General features: G+C 40.5%; 1 protein-coding gene across 3 annotated transcripts in view; it reads right to left on the bottom strand.

The window, feature by feature from the left end:
• Positions 1–11,195, bottom strand: part of PSMD5 (proteasome 26S subunit, non-ATPase 5) — a 45,517-nt gene that overhangs the window by 4,737 nt on the left and 29,585 nt on the right. The window contains exon 11 of one of the 3 annotated variants that reach the window (XR_010148876.1): positions 9,504–11,095. The exons of 1 other annotated variant lie outside the window; for it this stretch is intronic. The gene's annotated coding sequence lies outside the window, so the exon portion shown is untranslated. Of the gene's footprint in view, positions 1–9,503; positions 11,096–11,195 lie in introns of those variants that run through there. One more of the 3 variants, XR_010148877.1, reaches the window with a different exon arrangement.

Here is an 11,195-nt window from a genome sequence, read left to right as displayed (position 1 = left end):
CGATCTCGGCTCACTGCAACCTCCGCCTCCCAGGTTCAAGCAATTCCCCTGTCTCAGCCTCCTGAGTAGCTGGGACTACGGGCGCCCGCCACCACGCCCGGCTAATTTTTGTATTTTTAGTAGAGACGGGGTTTCACCATATTGATCAGGCTAGTCTCAAACTCCTGACCTCAGGTGATCTGCCCATCTCAGCCTCCTGAGTAGCTGGGACTACGGGCGCCCGCCACCACGCCCGGCTAATTTTTGTATTTTTAGTAGAGACGGGGTTTCACCATATTGATCAGGCTAGTCTCAAACTCCTGACCTCAGGTGATCTGCCCACCTCAGCCTCCCAGAATGCTGGGATTACAGGCGTGAGCCACTATGCCCAGTGCAGTTCTAACAGTTTTTGATGGAGTCTTTAGGGTTTTCTCTTATAAGGTCATATTGTCAGTAAACAGTGACAGTTTCACTTCTTCCTTTCCTATTTGGAAATATATTTTTTTAAATTTTTATAATATATATATATATATATATATATATATATATATATATATATTCAAGACAAGATCTCGCTCTGTTGCCCAGGCTGGAGTGCAATGGCATGAACACAGCTCACTGCATCCTTGACCTCCCAAGTTCAATAGATCCTCTTGCCTCAGCCCCCCGAGTAGCTGAGAATACAGGTGTGCACCACCTCGCCCAGATAATTTTTGTATTTTTTACAGAGATGGGATCTTGCCATGTTGCCCAGGGTGGTCTTGAACTCCTGGCCTCAGTGATCCTCCTGCCTCAGCTTCCCAAAGTGTTGGGATTACAGGTGTGAACTGCCACACCTGGCCTATTTGGCTAATTTTATTTCTTTTTCTTTTCTTTTTTTTTTTGAGATGGAGTCTCACTCTGTCGCCCAGGCTGGAGTGCAATGGCGTGATCTCAGCTCATCGCAACCTCCGCCTCCTGGGTTCAAGGGATTCTCCTGCCTCAGCCTCCCGAGTAGTTGGGATTACAGGCACCCATCACCACTCCCGGCTGATTTTTGTATTTTTAATAGAGAAGAGGTTTCACCATGTTGGCCAGGCTGGTCTCGAACTCCTGACCTCAGGTGATCCGTCTGCCTCGGCCTCCCAAAGTGCTGGGATTACAGGCATTAGCCACTGCACCCAGCCAATTTTATTTCTTTTTCTTGTCTATTTGCTCTGGCTAGGACTTCCAATACTATACTGAACAGAAGTGAGAGTGAGCATCCTTGTCTTGTTTCTGATTTTAGAGGAGAAGCTTTTAACTTTATTTTTCTGTTGAGAATGATGTTAGCTATGTGTTTGTCATGTGTGACTTTTATTGTGTTGAGGTACATTCTTTTAATACTTTATTTTTGAAAGTTTTTATCAGGAAAAAATGTTGAATTTTACCATATGCCTTTTTTGCATCTATTGAGATGCTCATATAATTTTGTCCCCTTCATTCTGTTAACGTAGTGTATCATCTTTATAGATTTGTGTATGTTGAGCTATCCTTGCATCCCTGGGATAAATCCCACTGGATTATGATGAATAATCCCTTTCATGTGCTGTTGAATTTAGTTTGCTAGTATTTTATTGAGGATTTTTGTACCTATGTTTATCAGGGATATTGGCTGGGATCTTGTTTATTTGTGGCTTGTAATTCTCTTTTCATGTAGTCTCTTTGTCTGGCTCTGCTATCAGGGTAATGCTGACCTCACAAAATGAGTTTGCAAGTATTCCCTCTTCTGTTTTGAGGGGAGAGTTTGAGAAGGATTGGTATTAATTCTTCTTTAAGTGTTTGGTAGATGGCTTCAGCAGTTGGAGGGAGATTTTTTATTGCTGATTCAATCTCTTTACTCTGTGCTGGTCGGTTCAGATTTTCCATTTCCTCATGATTTAGGATTGATAAGTTGTATGTGTCCAGGAATGTATCCATTTCTTCTAAGTTATCCATGTTGTTGTTGTATAATTGTTCATAGTTGTCTCTAAAAATTCTCTTTTTTTTTGTTTTTTTTTTTTTTGTTTTTTTTTTTGAGACGGAGTCTTGCTCTTTCGCCCAGGCTGGAGTGCTGGAGTGCAGTGGCGTTATCTTGGCTCATGGCAACCTCCACCTCCCAGGTTCAAGTGATTTTCCTGCCTCAGCCTCTCTAGTGTTGTGGGAATCAGGAGGACCAGAGAGACCTTGGGGTATATACAGGAGGATCTTTATTGAGTGCACTCAGACCCAGCAGACTTAACATCCAAAAACTAGGCCTGGAAAAAAGACAGCACTTGACTTTTATACACACTTCAAAAAGTGGGTGGGCTAGCTTGAAGCAGGCTTATAGTGGCATGAAAGCAAGGATACAGAGGCAGAACAAAGACAGTTAATCAAATTGTGACAGGTTCATAACTCAGGATTACACATGGCCGTTGTTATGCAGCCCAGATGTCTGTTATCTAGGTTTGCTCTAGTGCCTAGCACGGGCTTATCCATAACTTTCACTATGGTGCCCAGGTGGCTGTATCTCAGGCCTGCTCAGATGGTTTATGGCCTTCACTCCACTGCTTAGATAAAACAATACTTGAAGTTACTAGTTACAGAGAACAGGAATCTATAAACTCATACCATAAGAGAAAGGAAAATTTGTTTTTCTCCTCCTGATGTTGAGGGAGTGCTGGAAGAGTTCTTCAGGGCACATTAGATAGTATTAGCAAGACTTTTCCTGGGTCTGGGCTGTGCCTGTCGCTGCCTGTGGGACAAGTCAGCCTAATACAGGAAAGCTTATTTCTCTCTCTTTTTTTTACATTTTATTTTTCTTTATTTCTTTAATTTCCCACCTCACTAGTAGCTGGGATTACAGATGCGTGCCATCATGCCTGGCTAATTTTTTGTATTTTTAATAGAGATGGGATTTCACCATGTTGGCCAGGCTAGTTTTGAACTGCTGACCTCAAGTGATCACCCGCCTCAGCCTCCCAAAGTGCTGGGATTATAGGCGTGAGCCACCATGCACAACCAATTCTTTATGTTTTTGTGTTATCAGTTTTAATATCTCCTCTTTCATTTCTGATTCTGCTTGAGTCTTATCTCTATTTTTTTCTTATTTAGTCTACCTAAGGGTTTGTCAACTTTATCTTTTAAAAAAAACAACTCTTAGTTTCATTAGTCTTTTGTGTCATTTTTCTGGTGTCTATTTTTTTAATTTCTGCCCTGACCTTTGTTATTTCCTTCCTTCTGCTACCTTAGTTTCTTCTTCTTCTTCTTGTTTTTTTTTTGTTGTTGTTGTTTGTTTGTTTTTTAGACAGAGTTTCCCTCTTGTTGCCCAGGCTGGAGTGCAATGGCACAATCTCAGCTCACTGCAACCTCCACCTCCCAGGTTCAAGCAGTTCTCCTGCCTCAGCCTCCCGCGTAGCTGAGATTACAGGCATGAGTCACCACACCCAGCTAATTTTTATATTTTTAGTAGAGATGGGGTTTCGCCATGTTGATCAGGCTGGATAGTCTTGAACTCCTGATCTTGGGTGATCCACCCGCCTCGGCCTCCCAAAGTGCTGGTATTACAGGCGTGAGCCACTGTGCCTGGCCAGTTTGTTCTTTTATTTTTTATTTTTTATTTTATTTTATTTTTTTTTGAGGCAGAGTCTCGCTCTGTCACCGAGGCTGGAGTGCAATGGCACGATCTCGGCTCACTGCAAGCTCCGCCTCCCGGGTACCCGCCATTCTCCTGCCTCAGCCTCCCGAGCAGCTGGGACTACAGGCGCCCGCCACCATGCTCAGCTAATTTTTTGTGTATTTTTAGTAGAGATGGGGTTTCACTGTGTTAGCCAGGATGATCTCGATCTCCTGACCTCATGATCCACCCGCCTCGGCCTCCCAAAGTGCTGGGATTACAGGCGTGAGCCACTGCACCCGGCCATTCTTCTTTCATAGTTTCCTTGAGATGTAATGTTAGGTTGTTAATTTGTGATATTTCTTTCCTTTTGATGTAGGCATTTAGTACCATGAACTTCCCTTTTAGAACTGCTTTTGATGTACCTTACAAGTCTTCATTTGTCACAAGATATTTTTAAATTTCCCTTTTAATTTATTTGACCCAACATTTGTTCAGGAGCATATTATTTTATTTCCAAGTATTTATTCATTTTCTTTGATTTCTCCTGTTACTGATGTCTAGTTTCGTACCAATATGGTCACAAAAGATACTTAATATGATTTCAATCTTCTTAAATTTTTAAAGACTTTTCTATGGGCTAACATGATGTATCCTGGATAATGTGATGTGTGTGCTTGAGAAGAATGTGTATTCTATTGCTTTTGGATATAATGTTTTGTATATTTCTGTTAGATCCATTTTGTCTAAAGTGTAGCTCAAGTCCAGTGTTTTCTTATTGATTTTCTGTTTGAATGATCTGTCTATTGTTAAAAATGAAGTACTGAATCCCTACTACTATTGTGTTATAGTCTCTCTACTATAGGGTTTGCTCTGTAATTACCCTGAGGCTTACATAAAACACCTTATTACAGGCTATTTTAAGTTGACAACAACTTAATTTTCATTTTAATGTCATACTCAAACTGTATGCTTTTATTCCCCCTCCTCTCATGTTTTATGCTTTTGATGCCACACTTCATACCTTTTTATAATTTGTATCCTTTAACCAGTTATTGTAGCTTTAGTTGTTTTTAATAGTTTTGCATTTAATCTTTATACTATATACTTTAATCTTTATACTTTATACCAGAGATATAATTCATTGCCCACTGCCATTGCAGAAATAGAGAATTTGGATTTGACAATGTGCTTACTTTTTCCAGTGACTTTTATATTTTCAGATGTTCTTATGTTACTGCTTAGCATCCTCTTCCTTCAGCTTGAAGAACTCCCTTTACCATTTTTTGTAAGGCAGGCCTAGTGGTGATAGACTCTCTCAAATTTTGTTTAAGTCTTTATCACCCTTTCATTTTTGAAAGACAGGATTATTTGATATAGTATTCTTGGTCAGCAGGTTTTTTTTTTTTTTTCCTTTTAGGATTTTGAATATACCATTCCATTCCTTTCTTGACTGCAAGGTTTCTGAAGATAAATCTGCTGATAGTCTTATATATGTTCCATTGTATGTGACAATTTGCTTTTTCCTTGCTGCTTTCAGCACTTTCACTTTGTCTTTAACTTTTGACAATTTGATTATGATGTGTCTTGATGTGGGTCTCTTTGGATTTATCATTTGCTGTACTTTGGGCTTCTTGGATCTGGCTTTTAATTTCCTTTCCTAGACTTGAAAAGTTTTCTGTCATTGTTTCTTTGAATATATTCTCTATGCTTTTCTTTTTCTCCCTCTCCTTCTTCTGGCACACTAACAATGCATAAGTTTTTCAATAGATGTTGTTCCATAAGTCTCTTAAATTATCTACATTCCTTAATTTTTTAATTTTTGCTCCCAGATTGAATGATTTCCAGTGACCTGTCTTCAAGTTCATTGGTCCTTTCTTCTGCTTGATCTGGTCTGCTGTTGAACCCCTCTATTGAATTTTTCAGTTTAGTTATAGTATTCTTCAGATTTGTAATTTCTGTTTGGTACTTTTTTATACTTTCTTTTTGTTGAAATTCCCAGTTTGTTCTTATATTGATCTCTTGACTTTGGAGAGCATCTTTATTACTATTATTATTATTATTATAATTATTATTATTATTGAGACAGAGTCCACTCTGTTGCCCAGGCTGAAGTGCAGTGGTATGATCTTGGCTCACTACAGCCTCCACCTCCTGGTTTCAAGTGATTCTTGTGCCTCGGCCTCCAAAGTAGCTGGGACTACAGTCATGTGCCACCACACCTGGCTATTTTTTTTTCTATTTTTAGTAGAGATGGGGTTCCACCATGTTGGACAGGCTGGTCTCAAACTCGTGGCCTCAAGTCATCTACTCACCTCAGCTTCCCACAGTGCTAGGGTTACAGGCATGAGCCACTACTAGCAGCCTATCACCATTATTTTGAATTGCTGTCAGGTCAAACAATATCTCCCATTCGTTTGGGTTAGTTTCTGTAGAATTATCTTGCTCTTTTATTTGTAGTGTATTTTCCTGTTTCTTCATTTCCCTTGACTCTCTGTGTTGGTTTCTGTGCATTAAATAAGACAAATAACTCGTCCAGTATTGTGAGGCTGGCCTTATATAGGAGAAGAATTTCACCTATCTGTCCAGCCACCCGCCTTGGCCTCCCAAAGTGCTGGGATTACAGGTGTGAGCCACCATGTCCTGCCTACAGTATAAGTTCTTTGATGTTTTTGAAAGAAACTGGAACAAAAGATTTTATCATATGTTTTATATTCATAGGATTTTTCTCAAGTGTGAATCTGTTTATGTTTTTGAAGGTACCTGATATATCTGAATGCTTTCCTTATTCCTTACAAGGAACAGGTTTTCTATGCAGTTTGAGTTATTTCATGTATTTGACAGAAACTGGAAAGGCCACATTTTTTTAATGCTCATAGGATCCCTCTCCATTTTGAATCTATTCATGTGTTGGAAAGGAACTGGGATAATTAAATGCTTTCCTACATTCCTTTCCTTCATTGGATGTCTTTTTTTTTTGTTTTTTGTTTTTGTTTTTGTTTTTTGAGACAGAGTTTCACTCTGTCACCCAGGATAGAGTGCAGTGGCTCATTGCAGCCTTGAGCTCTTGGGCTCAAGCAGTCCTCCTGCCTCTGTCTTTTGGTTAGCTAGGACAACAGGTGTGTACCACCATGCCTGGCTGATTTTTCATTATTTTTGGAACAGATGAGGTCTCACTACGTTGCCCAGGCTGGTCTCGAACTCCTGTACTTAAGTGATCCTCCTGCCTTGGCCTCCCTGAGTGCTGGAATTAGAGGCATGAGCCACTGCACCTGGCCTCTATTGCATTTTTCATTGCATTCATTGTATTTTTTCAATTCCAGAATCTTTTTAATCCAACTGAATATATTTATTACAAGTGCATTGAGACTATACAGAATCATGGTTAAGAACACAGACTGTGTAGTCAGACTGCTTAGATTCAAAGCCCAGCTCTGCCCAGCTGTGTAACCTTGGGCAATTTTCTTAACCTCTCTGTGCAGTCATTGCCTCGACTGTGAAATGGGGTAAAAATAATATGTGGCTCATAGGGTTCTTAAGGGAGTTCAATGAGTTAAAATATGTTCAGCAGTTAGAACTCATAGTAAGTACCATATATATTTATGCTATTATTTTCATGTTGCTACTTATCTGTCATACACAAAAGGTAATTTTTCCCCTTTTAACTGACATGTAATAATTATACATATTTATGAGATAAAGAATGATATTTTGACGCATGTATACAATGCATGATCAGCAAATGAGACTAGTTTCTGTATCTATCACCTGAAAAATTTGTCATTTCCTTGTGTTGGGAACGTTCAAAATTTTCTCTTCTAGATTTTGAACATACACAGTAAATTATTGTCAGTAATATTCACCCTACAGTGCTATATAGAACACTAACTTATTCCTCCTATCTCATTGTAATTTTGTATCTATTAACCAACCTCTCTATGTCCTTGCTTCCCAGCCTTTAATAACCATAATTCTTTTTCAATTCAATTTTTTTTTTTTTTTGAGACCGAGTCTCGCTCTGTTGCCCAGGCTGGAGTGCAATGGCATGATCTCGGCTTACTGCAACCTCCACCTCCCAGGTTCAAGCAATTCTTCTGTCTCAGCCTCCTGAGTAGGTGGGATTACAGGCAGCTGCCATCATGCCTGGCTAATTTTTGTATTTTTGTAGAGATGGGGTTTCACCATGTTGCCCAGGCTGGTCTTGAACTCCTGACCTCAGGTGATCCACCCGCCTCAGCCTCCCAAAGTGCTGGGATTACAGGCATGAGCCACTGCGCCTGGCTCATAATTCTTCTATTTCTATAAGCTCAATTTTGTGCTCCTTCCCACAGTTGAATGAGAACATGTGGTATTTATCTTTCTGTGCCTGAGTTATTTCACTTAACATAATGTCCTCCAGGCTAATCCATGTTGCTGAAAATCACAAGGATTTTTATCCTTTTTTATGGCTGAATAATATTTCACTGTGTATATATATATCACATTTTCCTTTTCCATTCATCTGTTAGTGGACATTTAGGTTGATTCCATATCTTAGCTATTGTGAATAGTGCTGCAATATACATGAGGGTGCAGGTATCCTTTTGATATACTGATTTGATGTACATCAGTACATCAAATACCCAACAGCTGTAAATACCCAACAGCAGGATTGCTGGATCATATGGTAGTTCTATTTTTAGTTTTTTTCAGAACCTTTCAGACTATTTTCCATAATGGCTGTACTGATTTACTTCCTACGATAGTGCATTCCCTTTTTTTCTGCATCCTTGCTAGCATTTATTATTTTTTGTTCTTTTGATAATAGCCATTATAACTGGGGTGAGATGATATTTCCTTATGGTTTTACTTTGCATTTCCTGGACGCTTATTGCAGTTCCTGAATTTCTAGATTTTTAAAAAATAATTTCAGTCTCTGTTAAATTTCTTATTTTGATCACTTCCCCCCAATTTCATGAATTGTTTCTCTATATCTTCTTGCAGTTTGCTCAGCTCTCTTAAAAGAAATATTTTGAATTCTTTGTCAGGTAATTTGTTACCTTTGTTTCTTTGGGGTCAGCTACTGGGAGATGATTGTGTTCTTTGGTTGATGTTATGTCTCCTTGTTTTGTCATATTTCTTGTTGCTTTTATGGTAATGTCTGCACATGAGATGGAACAGTCACCTCCTCCAGAATTTATAGGCTAGTTTCACTATGTAAAGATCTTCCCCTGTGTAGGGGTGGCAAGGGCACTTGCTGAGTGGGGTGCAGTGAGTGATGCCAATTCTCAGCTATGCCAATGTTACCAGCAGTCCTTTCTATATTCTCTGTATTTTTTGCTTCATTGTGTTGCTGAAGATTTTTTTTTTTTTTTGAGACAGGGTCTCTGTCACCCAGGCTGGAGTGTAGTGCATGATCATGGCTCACTGTAGCCTCAACTTCCAGGGCTCCAGCAATCCTCCTGCCTCAGCCTCCTAAGTAGCTGGGACCACAGGTGTGTGCCACCATGCCAGGCTAATTAATTTTTTTTTTTTTTACTACAGGGTCTTGCTATGTTGCCCAGGTTAGTTTGCTGCAGATTCTTTAATGAACCCTTCAGATCTTTTGGGCTAGTTTGGTTTGTAAATAGCTGTCTATATTTGTTTGTTTTTGTGTTTTGTTTTTTGTGGAAGGCTGAAGGTTGGTAACTCCTATCCTGCCATCTTGGTGACCTCCCCTCTCAGGCTCTTTCAAGATGTTCTCTTCATGGTCTCTCTTTTTTTTTTTTCCTTAGGGCTAGAGAATATGTTTATACGCTTTCACATTAGGTTCAGATGCCCATGCCACATATGGCTTATGGGGTGTCTCTGATGTTTCAACTCATTTTCAAGTATTTGATTCTAGCACCTTTTCACAAGCCTGTAGAGCACAAACAGGCTTTCCCTATATGTCATCATATTTCAATAGTGCTTTATTAAAGGACAGATGAATATGCAGCTTTATTGGGAAATGTTTACAAATATCAGAAAGGACTAATCAAGCATCCTATATAAAACTTTCCAAACCTCTGGGGATGCCTGTGAAGGAGGACAAAGTATACTATATCCAGAAATCTTAGTACATTCAAGTATCTGATATTTGCTTGGGGATAATCTAATCATTCTACACACATACACCAAGATTGGTCATTTTGTCAGGGCATGTTCTCAGGAGGGGCTGAGCAACTTGTGGGCAGCAGGCTCTCACTAGTGTACATTCCAACTGAACCCTCAGCTCCAGAAATGGTGCTACATGGGGCCTGGACTTCCTAACATCTGGGTGTCCCTGAACATATGGTCACTCTTCCTCCTCTTGCGTCCACCTGGAAGCCATCTACATCCCCAGCTCCAATCTGCCTTTCATGGCTGTGCTTATTCATGAATTTTGTGATACACATGCTGCTTGGGGGCTTCCTTTTCAGAAGATGGGTGTCTCCTAGTTGGGCCATGGCAGGAACACCACCACTGTCCTCACTGGTGGCCATCTTTTCTGCTCTCTGAAGCTCAGGGAGGTTGAAGACTAACAGAACTTGAATGAGAGACACCCTGATAATATTAGCTCCCATTTGCTTTTCCCACCCCCCTCCACCAAGAATCAGCCAGATATTTCTCTCTTCTCTGTCCCTGCCTCCCAATTCCTCACATCTGTTACCCTCAGATGCCCTTGGTACCTGGTGTGATATAGGTGGGCAGTGGTATCCTAGCCCTGAGCACTTGTGGCACCTACACTACACTGGGGTGACCAGGCAGCAGGATCCCACCCTTCGACTGGAGAAAAAGGCTCCCATCATCCTCTGACTCTGCCAGCCACGACAGAGCCCTAAAATCCACAGGTGCATCCCAAAGGTCCAAACCACCTTCTGTGCCTAACTTATTGCTCTGGTGACGTAGATTCAAGTGTTCAATACCTGTTTGAGGATAACCTAATCATCCTACATACATACACCTGAGTTGGTCAGTCTGCCAGGGATACTCCCTGTAGACCTTCTCCCATCAGACTTATATGACAGGGACTGACCAAGGGAAGAAAGGGCCCTTATACACAGAATACATTGTGGAAAAAAAGTGTGTGTGTGTGTGTGTGTGTGCGCTTACATATCTATAACCAAGAAAAATGTAACCAAGTCTTATTTTGCTTTATAATTAGTGGACTTTTAAAAATCATTCGATGGTACTCTTATGACTCAGTGATGGCAGCAGTGACTCAGTGATGGTGGTGAATGCTCAGAATTAAAAGGAAAACCTTAAATAGGGGAATTTTTGTAATAAAATGTTATTCTTGGCCGGGCGCGGTAGCTCATGCCCGTAATCCCAGCACTTTGGGAGGCTGAGGCAGGCATATCACCTGAGGTTGGGCATTCGAGACCAGCCTGGCCAACGCGGTAAAACCCTGTCTCTACTAAAAATACAAAAATTAGCCGGGCATGGTGGCGCACATCTGTAATCCCAGCTAGTCACGAGGCTGAGATGCGAAAATCGCTTGAACCCCAGAGGCGGAAGTTGCAGTGAGCCAAGATCGTACCACTGTACTCCAGCCTGGGTGACAGAGCAAGACTCTGTCTCAAAAAAAAAAAAAAAAAAAAAAAAGGTTTCTTGTCTGCAAGCAGGAAACATTTTAGTAATC

This window comes from Pan troglodytes, chromosome 11 (genome assembly GCF_028858775.2).
Source record: "Pan troglodytes isolate AG18354 chromosome 11, NHGRI_mPanTro3-v2.0_pri, whole genome shotgun sequence".
In the NCBI taxonomy this organism is placed as follows: domain Eukaryota; kingdom Metazoa; phylum Chordata; class Mammalia; order Primates; family Hominidae; genus Pan; species Pan troglodytes.
Note: the sequence above shows the minus strand (reverse complement) of the source record. Positions and strands in the feature narration are given on the sequence as shown.